Source organism: Saimiri boliviensis, chromosome 16, assembly GCF_048565385.1.
Source record: "Saimiri boliviensis isolate mSaiBol1 chromosome 16, mSaiBol1.pri, whole genome shotgun sequence".
NCBI lineage: Eukaryota > Metazoa > Chordata > Mammalia > Primates > Cebidae > Saimiri > Saimiri boliviensis.
In genome coordinates, this window is record NC_133464.1 from 71,421,471 (window position 1) to 71,436,095 (window position 14,625).

The 14,625-nt window shown below is 35.9% G+C and overlaps 1 protein-coding gene and 1 long non-coding RNA gene across 2 annotated transcripts in view; one reads left to right on the forward strand and one right to left on the reverse strand.

Annotated features, from left to right (window-relative positions):
- LOC141581658 (uncharacterized) overlaps positions 1-14,625 on the reverse strand; it is a 772,188-nt gene that overhangs the window by 44,949 nt on the left and 712,614 nt on the right. The gene's annotated exons all lie outside the window — the stretch shown is intronic.
- TRPC4 (transient receptor potential cation channel subfamily C member 4) overlaps positions 10,508-14,625 on the forward strand; it is a 203,736-nt gene continuing 199,618 nt past the window's right edge. The window contains exon 1 of the mRNA XM_003934403.3: positions 10,508-10,593. The gene's annotated coding sequence lies outside the window, so the exon portion shown is untranslated. The remainder of the gene's footprint in view (positions 10,594-14,625) is intronic.

The following is a 14,625-nucleotide window of genomic DNA, read 5'->3' on the forward strand; positions in this document are numbered from 1 at the left end:
GCAGGTTCAAGTCACCATCTTGGAAGCAGAGACTCCAGGTTGTAACCTTCTAGCATCTTAGCTTTGAATTTCCCAGCCTCCAGAACTGTGAGAAATAAATTTGTGTTATTTATACATTACTCAGTATCAGGTATTCTGTGATGGCAGCACAAAACAAAAACGGGTGAGATTGGAGATTTTTTTAATGACCTCATTTTCATGAAAAATAATGAAAAGTATCATCTAGGAGATGAAAACTCATTTTAAGTAATCTCAAGCAATGCAGATCATGAATGCTGTAGAATTTACTGGGTCAAAGAGTCATCAGTGAGGCCAGGCACAGTGGTTCATGCTTGCAATCCCAATACTTTGTGAGGCCAAGATGGGAAGGTTCTTAATTAAGACAAGGAGTTTGAGACAAGCCTGCGTGACAAAGTAGACCCATCTCTACCAAAAGTTGAGAAAGAATTAGCCAGGCATGGTGGTGTGTACCTGTGGTCCTAGCTACTTGGGAGGCCAAGGCAGAAGGATCACTTGATTCTTTGAGTTTGAGGCTACAGTGAGACATGATCATGCCATGCACTGAAGTTTGGGTGACAGAATAAGACCCTGTCCCAAGAAACAAATAAACAAGCAAACAAACAAAAAACCAGAAGAAAAGGAGTTATCAGTGAAACAAAAAGACAAGAAATACAATACAGATGTAATTTTTCCAGGAATATGGCTCATAATTTAAGTGCTCCATAACATTGTAAATGTCAGCTTTATATAGTTAAAAAGCCTAATATATTTTAGTTTGTCTGTTTTGTGGAGATTAAGAGTATGGAATAAAAAGAATAAAATAAAAAATCTTCCAATGCTATGTAATGAATTCTTCAGGCATAAGACAGGCCTATTAGTGACAGCGTCACACATAGAATGCATCATGCATTCAAAAATATATCTCCAAGAGTTTGAATAAAAATAAAAATAAGGTTTTCTCTAAGCTATTTGATGATTCAAATAATGGTTCCAATGACAACTAAGAAACTTATTTGAAATTACAAGTGAAGAGTTTGAAACAAGTTATTTCACAAAATATGAGAGCAGAAGAAAGTGGCATTTCTAAATACTTTATTTTATATGATTTATAAAATTATTGACAGGTAAATTTATAAATTAAATATCATAAGTAAATAATTTTCAATTTTGTCTGTGTGATTTATATTCTGGTTGGCCAAAACAATTCTTTTCTAATAGGGAAAAATAGAGTTTCAGATTGTATTTAAGATTGTCATGTGTTTGGATTTATATAATATTTTGGTCATGTTTTTGAATACCTTTTTTTGCTAAATTGAGTTGGGAGACAGAATCATAATTGTTATAGTAGATATTATTTTATAAATGAAAGACTTAAAATTTAAACAATAATTAAAATTCTTAAGCTGATACAATTAGCAAGATTTGAATTTAGCATTACTGGCTTTAGTATTCATGTAAAATAATTAATACGTATTTTCTTGCCTTCTTGAGAAATTACCATCTACTGAGGTGGTAAAGCATTTTACATATGACAAAATATGAACTCGGTAAATATCAAATGGATGGAAAAAATTAAGCTAATTACATGGAAATTCACAAGCAAAAGAAGCTATTTTAGGTTGGGGTCTGCCAACATGAAGTAAATAGATGGAGAGAAAAATCTCCAAGCAAAGGGTTTATTTGGGAATACTATATAAAAATTGCAGTTCGGGACACACACACAAAGACCAGAATGGCTGCTGATGTGTCTGAAGAACAAAGGTAAATGTTGGCTTTTTATTGGGGAGGAGTGGAAGGTTGTGTAAGCTAAGTTGTTTGGACAGAAAGTTGGTGCCAGTAGTGTCTTGCAGGAGGTAGAGGGTTTTGACTGGTGAGTGGCAGCAGTTACTAGGTAAAACTTGCAATCTTAAAGTCATAGCAGGCCATTTTGGTTTTGGATTGGGTTTGCGTGACAGTTCCTGGAGTAGGTGTTTGTACTTCAGTGCTTTTCCCTATGCCCCCACAACTATTTTAGTTGAGTAGGAGAAAAAAAAAAATGACTCTATTTTGTTTAATCAATTTTCAAGATTGTCAACAAAGATGGAAGAGGCCCAACTGTTCTGATTTACCTAGGACCCAGAAGTTTCCCCTCTGCAGAAATTTCAGTCCTAAAACTAGGAATGTTTTGGGAAAACTGGGATGAGTTGTTGACGCTACAAAGAAGTGGAATCCAGCCAGGTGGTGATTAAGTCAACAAGAATTTGAACATCCTTTTAAGGGAAAGAGCAAAGAAATCTGTGTCATAATTGAGAAACTAAAATGAGGATTTCATTCTTTGATGGTGTGTGCAATTGTTAGGTGAAATTTCATTGCTTTTGGATCAGAAAGAATAAAACAATTGAGGACACCCAGATTTCACCATGGAAAGCAGGGTTGATACACACACATAAATAACACACATTAATAAGCCAGATACCAGGACTGGCTTTAATGACAAATATTGGGTGATTGCTTTAGAAATACTGTGAACAGTCAACCTCCATAGCTTTATCATGTGTTATAGATAAATATTGTGTCCCTTTTATAAATTGAGCTTTTATTTTGCTTTCACTGGTTTTCCCTACTTAAAGAAAATTTATGTTCACATGAAAACTATAGCAGTTGGGCTTGTATATTATGCTCTGGATATTGTCCTTTCAGGAGCTGTTAAAGCCAGTTTCCTTCACTGAGAAGAAGGAACAAAATTTATCTTTATTGAACTCTTTTATTGTGTTTTATAAATACCACTACATGTAATGCTCATAACAACAAAAGGAATCAAATACTATACATATGTCAATTTGCCAAATGAAGAATCTGAGTCACAGAATGGTTAAGTTTCTCTTGCCTAAGGCCATTTTCTTAGAAAGGGGTAAAGATAGGATTTGAACCCAGTTATTACAATTATAGAGACCATGCATGTAGACACCATATAATGTCAAGTACCTGGAGAAAAAAAATGAATGAATTTAAAACATTACATGAGAAATAACTCATAAAAGATATGGAAGTGTGTTACTCCTGAGGACAAATGTGTATCTATGTGTTAAAACCTCAAAATTATTTCTTGAATTAATTAAAAATTCAAAGCTCATTCTATGACATGATTTTCTCTGGTTATGTGCTGCTGCCTACACAGTGGGATAAGGCTTTTCCAGAATAGTTTGGAAGAGTAGATAATCCAGACAATCCAGGGCTGAATTGCTCTTGCAGCTCTGAGCTCTTAAAATTTGCTCTTCTCTCTAAATAAATTCACTAATAATTGCAAATATCTATTCTACTTTGCTCTCTACTGATACATTGCAATGATTCAACTCAAATAAGCCTTAACTTTCTTGAATAAACCACATTTTTATTAACATTTTGAGAAACATTCTTACCCTCTGTGAAAAAGTAAAAAGCAAAGCAATATATAGTCTTACATTCATTTACACAGATTTCTATACCAATCCTATGAAGAAGGTACTATTATTATATTTTCCATTTTAGAAATGAATAAATTGATGTATAGAAATAAAGCATTGTGGCCAAAATCATACACCTCCAATAAGTGGCAAAAGTTGAATTCAAACCTAGGCAATCTGGCTCTAGAATTTGTGTCCTTACTACTCTACTATAGTGCCCATATCATCCACTTTAAAAGTCATTTGATCAGTCAGTATATTCTTAATCAATCAATGGAAACTAAAGGCAAATCACTGAGCAGTAATTGAGCCTGTTATGTGTCAGGTATCTAACATTTCATTTCTGAAATACCATTTTATTTGATACTGTAAGTAAACAAGGTCCATTTCATTTAACGTTTACTTATTTCTTTAGAAACTTATATAATGCTCTTTTAAAGAATGCTGATCCAGATAAATCAAGACCTACAATTTGTAAGAAGAAGGACTTTCTCTAAATAATAACATTATGCCTTTTCTTTTTCAAGAACGGCCTGATTTTAAAAATTAGGTAACATGTTCCAGCCTAAAATGGCATCTGACTAGCAGCTCTTTTGCAAGCTCTCTTAAATTTCCACAAAATTCATGTCAGAAAAAAAGAGATTTCATAAAAAACGTTGCTATTTTGTAGATCTAACTGTTGCTGTATCACCAGAATATAGAAGGATAGGATTTCCACTGAGTTCAACTATAATGCAATATGGATTATAAAACAAAATTGATGTTACACTAATGATTGCTTTAGGAATCATGCAAACTTGTTCTTTAATAATCAATAGGAAGGTCTGTTGACCATCTTCATTATCTACTTCCTTTTTCAAAATTAGTATGAATTATCTACATTAGTATATATTCAAATTCACCAGGAAAGTGGTCTTCTGCACGTATACTATCTCTACTTCTTGAGGCCACCAAATATTTCTTTGATCTTCTGATGGTACTTACTTCCACTTTAGATCTAGAAAGATACCACAACTTGTGGAAGAGAGTAGTTAAAGAAAAGTTAATTTTATGCTGTAAAATGTCTCCAGATTGGAATAGAAAAGAAATGTGCTAAGATAAGTAGTCTGTATTTGGAATAGAAGCCTTCCTATAGCGTGGATCATCAGAATGGGGTGAGTGGGTAAACAAATTTTCCATCTTGGAGCCAGCAGATCCTCATTCAATGGTAAGTATGTATAATGCTGATAGCAAGTAACTTTTATTGAGCATAAATATGTGCTCATTCTTGTTGCAAGCACTTTGCATGTGTTAGCTCATTTCATCTTTGCAATAATGGCTCTCACTAGCCATATCCTGTTAGATATTGGGAATTGACAAAGGTGATGCCCAACCCAGCCTTCCAGCTGTAGTGATTAGTAATTGGTCAACACCTAAAAGGATAGAGAAGGAAACAAATGAAATTTGGGGCCAAATCACAAAAATGAGGGAAGGTATCAGTGGTAAAGAATAGACGGCATGGAAAGGGGGATTGGCAGAAGAATTTGGTTTATAATAAACACATGACATCATCAATCAGTATGAAAATGAAGAACTAATTTATTATTTTCCAGTTATAATAAAAGTACTGGTTTCCTATTTTGTAAAAGAAAAAGAGTTAGATGGTCACTAAATAATGCATGCTTAAATGAGTCCCAAATATGTTGTAATTATATCTAATGATAATAATGAAGCAAAACTTCCACATTGTATATTCTGTGTTGATCACTTTTGTAAGTGCTTTACATGTAAAAATACTTTGGTCCCCATAACAAGCCTGTGAGGTAGGAACAATTACTTCACTCTTTGACAGATGAGAAAACCAAGTTATGTGGAAATTCAGTAACATTATCCAAGGTTACACAGCTTGTAAGTGTTTTTATGGCCATCTCAGGCTTAACATGTCCACAAGTGAATTCCTAATCTTCTCCCTAAAAACATATTCCAACTCCTGTCTTCTCCATATTACAATATCCTTTATTGAGAGTCATCCACATGCTCACGCCAAAAATCTCATAGCTATCCTTAACTCTTCTTATAGCCTGCATACAAACATTTTGGAAAATTCAATTGAATCTATTTTCAGACTAGATCTTGAATCCATCTCTACCTTGTACAAATTGGTCAACACCGTATTTCCTGGCTTGTTTCAGTAGCCGCTTAACTGTTCTCTCTGCTTCCACCTTTGCTTCCCTCCATCTATCCTCAGTATAGCAGCAAGAACAATACTTTAAAACATAAATCAGCTCAGCCCACTCCTCTACCTGGAACACTGTTCACCAGAGAATCAATACAGCCAGTTCTCTAACCTCCAAGTTGTTACTTAAATGTCTCCAGATTAAGGAAGACTCCCCTGAAAAGTGGTTAAAATTGCAACCCACCACCAATATCTATTCCTATCAGCATTTTCGGTCTCCATACCCTGTCCCTTTAATTGCCCTTTAACATAGTATGTCATTAACTTATTTATTATATTTAATATTTTTGTCTGTCTTCTTCAAAATATCAGTATCTTATCTGTTTTGCTCACAGATGTATGTGAAGCACTTAGTAAAATGCTTTGTACTCTATAAATGATTTAAACACAGACTCCATAAGCATTTGTTGAATGAATGTTGAGACTGGGATTTTACATTTAGATAACGTGATTCCAGGGGCCATGAAATGAATGACTAAGCAATTGCCTTAAACATGAAATCATTTTTTAAAAGCTTGAAAAAAATAAGTGAATATGGGAGGTAAAAATATATTAGGAGCATTAAAGTACTAAAAGAAATTATCAGGGAAAATTTGATAGTTTAATGTTTGTAAGAATGAAAACTCTTTAAAACTAGTAACATTATCTCTAAACCAAATGGGGTAAAAGCAACAAAACCCTCATTAAGTATTAAAAAGTATATAAACTCAAAAAGAAACAAGTAGCAAAGCATGCAAAATATAAAAGTCACTGTTTCTAGTAACAGAACTCATTAGTTGAGATAGCCTTTTTTTTTTTTTCAAGTAGGAAGTCTGCTAACGTAAAAAAAGAAGAAAAGGGACCTTAAGTGTGCCCCATGTTGATGAGGGTTCAATGCAACAAGCTCCCTATACCTAGAGCATGTACTTTAAAATATTCCTGCATCATGACTCATGGCTGTATTACTAGGAATCTATGTAAAGGACATAATCAGAGATAGAGACAAAAATGTGTATGTAATGGCTTTCAACAAAAATTGAGTAATTTTAATAGCTTAGAACAATAATTTTAAATGATTATGTTGGAAATAATAATTTAAAACAATGACATTTTCAAGACCTGAAAAATATTTAAGTATTTCATAGAAATATATAGCAATTCATTAAAATTAATATTTTTGAATAAAAATTTCATAACTTAGAAAATGCTAAATTTTTTAAAATAGGTAAATAAAAAGCTATGTATAAGGCATGGTCATATAGGTTAGATTGAAGCCTCATTACACTGATGACAAAATATAGGAATCAAAAACCTGGAGCAGGAGCCAAGGTCCAAACCTTAAGCAGAGGTAGAGGCCCTTCAGTGAGTTTGTGTAAGCCCTTGCGCAATATGAAGTAAAGTCCTGGTCACAAAGGTAGAAGACAGGTCACATGGGCGTCAAAGACAATGATAATCTATTTCTTAATTTATCCTAGGATCAGAAAGGCCATTATCATCCACTTCATGATGGCATCATACACAGATGCATTACTGGCACATAAAATGCTAATGGTGACACATATGCATGAATAAATTCTCCAAATACTTGTCTCTGTGACTTTGTCTCTATGTCCGAAGTATAACAGTTTGGAACAAAGTGTTTCATACATGGCATATATCAATTCTTAAACAGAACAATAACCTTTAGGAGTAAACTGAAAATTGTATTCCTAAAACAATGTGATCCCAATTCTACAGTACACATTAGCTATAAATAGACATTACAGAGAATTGTTTTACTGCTATCATTTCTTAGGTCACTTGTCTTTTGAAACAAGAGTGCTCTCTTCTTTCATAAGGTACTAAAAATAAATTTCAGATAGCATATAACAGTTTATTGTAAATTTATTTGACTTCAATGAATTGCATTTTATGTGGAGTCCAGGTTTGTGGAATGCTGCCAAACTCGTATGTTTAAACTGTTAGAAATAAACTCTTTGGATTGCTAATGACTGTAGTGTATGCAATTCACCAGACTGTTTAAACAGATTTCAAATAATTTTCCTGTAATTGCTAATCATTTTGTGGTAGACATGAGACCAGCAATCAATAATCTCATGAAACTGTTGAAAAGGAGGCTCAGTGATCAATACAAATTCTTCTTTCCATGGGAACACAGCCTGCTCAGATGGCTGACTTACATAATCCTGTCCTTGATGTTCTTTTCTATTATGTATTTATTGCAGTTTCATAGGCATCTTTTATGGGAAAACATTACAAATTAGGGGAAATTGGTAAAATATCTCTTCACCGACATCATGACAGATATGACATTTGCTATTAAGAACAAATCCTTAGAGTGGCAGGAGCATTTAATCTGGTACAGATGCTAAGGTTGCAAAGTAAAGTTCATAATTTCTAAACAATGGGCAAATTTGTAACTGATCAGCTTTTCTTTTGCATGTATTTTAAAATGCATTAAAAAGATCTATACTCATCACAGTACGTGGAATTCTATCTCCCAAGGGTTTATCTCAAAGATATAAACTCAAACACAGTATGTGGCATTGTTTTTCAGGCTGAGAAGAAACAGTGTCAATAAATGTCACAAAAATACTTATAGTTACATTAAACGACATAGAATTTCAGAGAAATATATATATATATATATACACACGCACATATATATATACACACATATATATATAGTCACCCCTCCCATATATATATATATATATATATATATATATATATATATATATATAGTGACCCCTCTCTTATTAGAAAGTGGACTTGAATTTATTATGAAGTTATTACCTTGTCTATTGACAGATGCATTTTGCATATTTTTAAAAGCCATCATTTAATGTGAGGAAAAATAAATAACTGTTTAAACATGTCAATGTATTCTTCTTACAGCAAATAGTAAAAAGAGATTCAGGGAAGGAAAAAAGCCTTTTGTTCTCTCCTTTGTTTACTGCAGAGGCATTGTAGGAACCAGGCTTATCTCAATGTACCTCAGTATTTTGGGAAGGACTGGAAGTAGTGCTCCCAGAAATTTAGAATAGGGGTCTAGCTGAGCTGGGAATAAACCAATAGAGGAGCAGTTAGGCAGGGAGAAAGACAAATTAACAAATCAGTAAAGTGACTTAAAAGAAAAAAAAATCAGTATGCATAGTCACCCCAGTGTGATCTCTGGTAATATCCTCTTTACTCATTTGAGAACTATTTACAAAAACCTCAATTCATGTGAACTATGAAGTGGGTAAGGGAAGATAAAAAAGGAAATTCTTTAATTTTGTGCTTTAGAGTCTGAATATAGAAGCCAGTTTGTTGGTTTATATTCCTTGGGAATATTCTATGGGAAGAAACTGGTCCTCCTTCCAGTCCGCACAGCACAGCATCCCAGCTGTAACAACGCGGCTGGGACAGGGGGAAACCGTTGTTCCTTATCTGTTGCACAAACTGGAAGCTGGATCAGGCATCTGCTGGGATTCAATCAGAGACTAGCAGCTAACCTCAGGGCTTTCAGAAAATAAAGGAAATCAGATAGAAACAAAGTCTCGAGGAGGGTAATTGCCAGCTAGGATTCCTCAAGGGCTCCACTCTCTGTCTTACACATGAACTCTCTTTCTCTGGGTCATGGGGTCACAACCAGCCAAGCCTCCAAGCTGGGAATCACCGTACTGCAGTTACAGCAAGAGTTATTGCCAACTTTGCCAATAGTGTGTGTGTATGTGTGGTGTGTGTCTGTATTCCTCTCTGCACTTTAATCTTATTTTCACATGTGAACACCAAAGACATTAGCCAAGAGACAACCTTTATCTTGAAATCTCAATTTCAGTAAGCTGGTACTAGTAATACACACACACACACACACACACACACACACGCACGCACGCACGCACATACTCGCACATCATCACCTGCGGCTGCCAGAACCTTGTACCCCTAGGCTGGCTCGCGTCTTAGGATTTTGGTATATTTGGTGAAAACTTGCTGATTTCCTATGCCTTTTGGAAAGACCAAGCTGGGGGTGGGGAGGGAGGTTGAAACGCGGTGGCTCATCATTTATTCATTGCGACTGTTTCAATTGTTGACACTAGTGGCAAGCCGCATCCTCCAGCTCTTGCAGGGGAAGTCTGACACCTTGAGGACAGGAAAGAGGGTGCCAGGCGCCAAGAGAAACCGGAGTGGGAGAAGCTTTGAGAGTTGCAGGGGTCTACTTTTTTCCAGTCGGGCAGCGGGCCGCATGGGTGCTTGTTTACCGAGCTGGGAGCAGGGCATTCATTCAAAAGCTGGGTGTCGGAGCGCACTAAGTCCAACACGCCTGCAGAGCCCGCCCGAAGCCTGGAGGTGTGTCTGGCTTGCATCCAGGACCACAGGGTAGATTCTCGCCACCGACTTGGCTGGATGACGGCTGGCTGGCGGTGAGCTCCCCTACCCACTGGCTGACCTCAAGCAGTTGGCCCAGTGGGTGGAAGCTCTTCGAGGGTAGCCGAGCTGGGGACCTGCCCGCGCGCGGGTCCCCTCCACCTCCAAGCAGTGTGGTGCGTGGGACGCGCATCTTCCCGGACTATCCCTTTCCAGCGAGGTCTGTGCGCACCCAGAGCCCGGGAGCCGCCGGGGACGGAGGGGGGGCTGCCTTTCTCTGGGCTCATCCGCTGTCAGCCGTGGGAACTCTTAACTTTATCCAGAGGGATCGGCGAGAGCGGGGGTGGGTGGGAGAGGTTCTCCCCCACTGGCGTTCACCTTCCCCTCCCGGCCCGCCCCTCCCCCGCCTCCCATGGCTTCGCTTTCAGAGCATCCTCACTCCGCCCAGTTCGGTGCCAGCTGCGTGGGCTCCAGCTTCATGCGTTTTCCTTGGAATGCTCCAAAACTCGGCAGCGACTAAGGGAATTCCATCGGAATTTGCCGGGCGTGCTTTCACCCCGCACAGCACCCGCGCCGTCCGTCCTCGGATCCCATCACTTCAGCCCGAAGATTGCAACTTTGCAGGTAAAGAGGATGTCGCCTCGGAGCTCCGTTCGCCCGGAGCTGCACCTCACCTTCTTTCTGGGATCTCGGTTAAGTTTCCTAAGCTGCCTGGGAAGCCGGCTCTCTTCTGGGAGACGGACATCCCTGGGGGATTATGAGTTCAAAAGGTTCTGACTGCATGGTTTCTCTTCGAGGCTCAGGAAAAAAATCTGTGAAGCTTTCAGTGCTTGACTCGGGCTGAGCGGGAGTTTGGGGGTGCTCCTCAGTCTTCCACCGCACCCGGCTTTAAAGCAGGGGGGAGGGCGAGGAGTGAACCCCCGGTGTGACTTATATGGTAAACAAAGGAGCTGTAGCCACGTCGTGGTGCTGGGGAATGTGGCCGTTTTTTAGCCTTTTATGCATTTGGGGAAAATGGAGATCTCGGGGGCACCTGGGTGCACAGAAGTGAGATCTTGGCTCTCCGGCTCGTAAAGTGGGAGAACGAAGGAAGGAAAGAGATCAATAATCTACCGATCGATACATTCTGCGTCATTTTCATTCGCTGTCAAGAAACAGAAACACTTTTTCCGTGTCGCTCGACCTAGGCTAGTGATTCTTAGTGTGCCTGGCCACCGAGATTCCAATTAAGCCAATGACCCTGTTTGCTACTTGGGTAAATCACTAGGGTTCACTGCACAACTTGTTCCAGCTGTGAACTCAGCTGCCTTTTGTGACTAGAAACAAGAGAATACTGGAAAGGCATTGAGGGTTTGGGAAAGCTGAGGAAAGGGATTTCTTATCCTGTCTGCCTGCATTCACTATGGTGTATCCACTATGGTGTATCCCGGTTCACATGGTTTCTTAGGGAGGCCCTTCCCAGTGAAATTCCATAGCTAAAAAATGAAGCAAGTTGCTTAAAGAGTAAGCACCAAGCCAAAGGAGTGGGAGGAGACAGAAGGAAGCTTTAGCTGTTTTATTAAGAAAAAAAAATTAGACAAACTTGTAAAACTTTTTCAGTTTTAATAAAACACCACCTCTCAGGACTCATATAATTTCTGCCTTTCACAGTACATAATCACAACACAAAGAATATTACAAATTCTTTAAGAACAGTTTACTGGAGAGTGTTTTGGGTTTGGGGGTATTTTTGGTAAAGCTCTGAATTAGACATTGAGAGTAAGAGTGGGTGGAGATGTTAAAATGTTGAAATCTTCATCTTTGTGTTGGGTTTGCTATTTAAACTTACATTTGTAATCCTACCTTTATTCACCTGGACACTATTGTCCAGAAAATATCCTCCTTAATCGTTTAAGGGGGGAAAAAAAGCAGTAAGATCAATTTCAATTTACTTGCTTACTAATCATTCTGAAAGATACATGAGTTGGAATAGATTTCCATTACTTATAAGCTTTACAATTTTGTAATTTTTATATTATTTATTTTTCTGTGATGCTTGTTTCCAAAAGGTCAATATAAAAATGCATAAATAAATCTATGACAAGTTAAAGTTCTATATGAATTTTATAGCCATTTTAGTTATTAACTAGTAAGAGACCAAATAACTTTCCATATAAAATAACCTTAATCAATTCATACTTTGTATTAATAGGAAATAACAAGCAATGCTTGTATTCTTTTTCATTAGAGGAAATTTTAATGTCTTATTCTATACATACATTTCAAACTTTCTTTCTAACTTATGTTCCATGGAGAACTACAGCCATCTATAGGACTGAAAAGTTACCTGTTTTAACATCTCATTTAAAAAAAATGAAAGCTAAATAAATTTTTTAAAAACGACTATGTTTATAAACTATTACATCATTTTAATTGGTAAGGAATCTGGAAGTTAGATTGTCTATTTTTCAATATTTGGTTGGCTATGTCTATCAATATTTTTGTGAACTAGATGTTATTAAAAACTTCACTGTAATAACTAAGCTTAGAAAGATTGCTGTTTCTGAACTGTAGGTGAAAGAAACAATGACAATCATTATTTTAATTTTTCTTTTATGATTTCAAATAAACATATCTGATCATTTAGTCAAATGCTATCAGCATACCCTATTATAAACATGATTACATTTATATTGAAATATGACAAGTCCTTTAAGATGCACTGATTTTAACCCCACTGAATTAAAAATACTTTCAAACATATATTTTTGGAAATATATTTTTATACCTACATGTTTAATTGCCAGAATTATTTATGGCAATACAGATGATCGGCATTATATTTAGCAGCTGAAAACTGAAATTGCATCTCTTTTCTGATCGATGCATGTGTTGGAACAAAAATAAAGATATGCACACATTTGTTCAATAGTAAATATTGTAATTATCAGTGCTTAGAGTTAATATAGATCTATAAGTAAATATAGATATGAGAAGTACTAAGCAGTAGCTCGGACTATAAAATTAGGGACTGAATATTTTATGAAAATGTGATTGTTGTGTTTTTGAAAATAATGTCGGGTAAAGGGAAAATATAATAAACAATTAAATTTCCTTTTTTCCAAAACCATTATTGTCATATATTTTATGAAATCAAATTCTAATGCGCACTTCGACTTTATAAATTGAATTGCCGGGACTCAATTGAAAGCAGTGTTTTTGACCTCTCATATCTATGGAAACCCCACCATGATTATTTGGTTCTCATTAAAAATGAGGTTGAGGAGACAACTCAAAATAAAAACTTAGCCTTTTCACCCAATTTATACCCTATCTCCCCCACTAAAATAAATGCTAAAACTGGTTTGATTCAACCCAAGTTTAATTGAAAATTTGTTTCTACCTAGTCACGATGAAGAGTTGAGTTAGAACTATCTTCCTCCTCATGTTTTCTATTTCCAACTCTTCCAGGGGCATTGACACCTCAATAGTTTAAGAGATTTGAGAATATTTTGATCAGGGATATAATATCATGGCTGTGTCTTTTTAATCAGCACAAATATAGACCTAACTTTTGAGAACATTAGTATTACCAAAATAACTTTGTGATGCAAAAAATACTTAGGAAAAGAAACCATTTATTTGGGAAACTGAAAATTAAGGAAGGACATGCACATTGAAAATGTATTAATTCAAAACCATGTTGTTTCATGAACTATTTACCAAATTAAGTGATGTACTTAAATGTTTAAAAAATCTAAATTACCCCCATGAAAGTTGTTTAATTTTAGTACGATAAGAAAGAAATGGTTTCAGAACTTGATCTACTATTGTAACTAAACTGTATGTGATATCCCTTAATACTAGTGTATGTTTTCACTCTCTTTTTAAAAATATAGCCAGAGAATAATGGCTTCTTTAGAGACACCAGATGACACAGGGGCACAGTGTTACATATAAAATAAGACATGTTAAAACATTAATTTAAAAACATGCCTTGATAGCTTTATCTAGCACACTGCATTCTTTTAATGGCAGTGCAGTAAATGAATCAGCTTTTCATGAATTACATTCTGTCTGTAGTTTGCTGTTAGATTTTGAAATATGTTGAAAAAGACACTGTTAAGTAATAACTTTGAACAAATACTACCAAGAGCTGAAATTTACCAGAAAGAGGACCTATTGTGTAAAAAGAAAAGAGAGAAAATGGGTCAATATTTATGAGAACTTAATGTACACTTAGCACTATGCAAGAAACTTTGAAAAAGAAAGCTATTTTTCATCGTTATCTTCACATCTACCTTGAAACTGAAGTATTATTATCACATTTTAACAACTCGAGAAAGATGAAATTTATGAAAATCACAAAATTGCTTTGTGGTAAAGCAGGATTTGAAATATATCAGATTTCTTTACTATCAGGTACTACGTCTACCTGATAGTTAGAAAACATGAGGAAAAAAGATAGTTCTAAATCAATTCTTCATTGTAACTAGATAGAAACAAATTCCCAATTAAATTTGGGTTGAATCGAACTATGTCTACCTGATAGTAAAGCCTATACTCTTTTTTACTTAAATCCTGTGGTTTCCAAAATAAAATAAATATTCTTTTAACAAGGTTCATAAATTCATTGTATTCTTCACTTATTTATTTATTGAATTTTAAAAATATTAT